This window comes from Lycium barbarum, chromosome 3 (assembly GCF_019175385.1).
Source record: "Lycium barbarum isolate Lr01 chromosome 3, ASM1917538v2, whole genome shotgun sequence".
In the NCBI taxonomy this organism is placed as follows: Eukaryota; Viridiplantae; Streptophyta; class Magnoliopsida; order Solanales; family Solanaceae; genus Lycium; species Lycium barbarum.
In genome coordinates this window covers 126,122,084-126,124,110 of record NC_083339.1, presented here as the reverse complement: position 1 = coordinate 126,124,110, position 2,027 = coordinate 126,122,084, and the positions used below count along the sequence as shown (strand labels likewise).

Here is a 2,027-nt window from a genome sequence, read left to right as displayed (position 1 = left end):
ACTCGTCCCCAAGCAAATATGCCTCTGGTTTATTTATTGGTATTACTCCACTTTTGAATGCTACACCATACAAGTATCGAGCATTGAATATCATTCCTTGTTGATTTCAGCTCATTGATCAACAAGTTAAATGGAACTTTACTGGGAGATTTTCAATCTTTCAGCTTAAGAATAAAATCTATACCAGCAGAATAAGATAAGTATGGGCTTCCAGAGCCCATATGTCTGAAGGCACAGTTGATCTGTTAGCAAGAAATTCTATGAAATGGCAGGACAAGCCCATGTCGACAAGCTGTACATATATAAAGCATGCATGGACAAAGAGTACTGGCTTGAGTTATAGGAGTAGCATTATAGCAATTATAAGTATATAAGAATATATATACCCTGTATTATCATATATCTAATTTAACTAAGATGGGTACTCTCATTGTTCTCGTAAATATATAGACCTCGAACTGTATCAAAACCTTAAGCATCTAAATGATAACCTCTCACTATGGCATTGTCTTATAACATTGGAGACGAAGCTAGAGAAGTACTGGCTGCTCAGGCACACATATGGAACCATACATTCAACTTCATCAACTCCACGGAACTCAAATGTGCTATTCAGCTTGGAATTCCAGATTTCATCCACACTCATGGCAAACCAATGACCCTCTCTCACTTGGTGGATGCCCTCCCCATCACCAATAACGCTAAAAGCCAGGATTGTCTTTACCGTCTCATGCGTATTCTAATCCATGCAGGCTTCTTTACTCAAGCCAAGGTTAATGATAAAGAAGAAGAAGAAGAAGGTTATTTACTTACTCCGACTTCACGTCTCCTCCGCAAAGATGAGCCTATGAGCATGATCCCTTTTCTGCAAGTGGAACTATATCCAGTTATGATGGATCCATGGCAAAATTTAAGAAGATGGTTCAAAAATGGAGACTACTCCTTTTGTGACTGCTCATGGCATGCCCTTATTTGAATATGCTGAGAAGGAACCAAAGCATAACCATTTATTTAATGAAGCCATGGCTAGTGATGCTCGATTGGTTGTAACTGTAATAATTGAACATTGTAAGGGAGTTTTTGAAGGATTGAAATCATTGGTAGACGTTGGAGGTGGCACTGGTACCGTAGCTAACACTATTGCCGACGCATTTCCACAAATAAATTGCACTGTTTTTTATCTGCCACATGTAATTGAAGGACTTGAAGGGAGCAAAAACCTGAGCTATGTGGGAGGAGACATGTTTTAAGTTTATTCCTTCTGCCAATGCAATTTTACTAAAGGTAACTTGTAATACATATTTTTCTCACTATAACAATAGACGTACTGATATTAATAATTTATGTTTGATGAATGACAAGTAGTGGATATTACATGACTGGAGCGATGAAGAGTATATCCAAATACTAAAGAAATGTAAAGAAGCACTTTAAGATAAGGAGAATGGAGGAAAGGTGATTATCATTGACATGATACTGATGGATCATAATCTACGAAAAGAAAACCACAAGTCATATGAAACTCAACTTTTCTTTGACATGCTTATGATGGTTGTTGTTTCCGGAAAACAAAGAAGTCAACAAGATTGGGGAAAACTCTTCTCTGATGCTGGTTTTAGTGACTACAATATTATACCTATACTGGGGTTGAGATCTATTATTGAGGTTTATCCTTAAATCTAGTCGTTTCACTAGAAGTTCAAATAATAAAAGATTTGGCCAAAGATTAATCTAGTGAACCCGTCCCTTAACCAACACCCAAACAAATAAATGAAACCAACTCTCAACAATAATATAAATAAGTCAGACATAAAAGTAATAATAAGTGCGGAATAATACATGCCCAAATGAATTTGGTCTAAGTCGCACAAGAGTTACTACATAGATGAAGTCTGAATACAGAGTAAGTCTGAATACATAGTCTCATAGCTAGATAAATAGTGTCTCAAGGATAGAAATAAGACAAGCAATGAAAGAGTAGCCATTCGGGATGCAGATCTTCCAGGTGCTCACCCTGGATGCTAGTG

At 37.0% G+C, this 2,027-nt stretch overlaps 1 pseudogene; it reads left to right on the top strand.

Annotated features, from left to right (window-relative positions):
* The first annotated feature begins 499 nt into the window (after positions 1-499).
* Positions 500-1,677, top strand: LOC132632313 (probable O-methyltransferase 3; annotated as a pseudogene).
* The last annotated feature ends 350 nt before the right edge of the window (positions 1,678-2,027 follow it).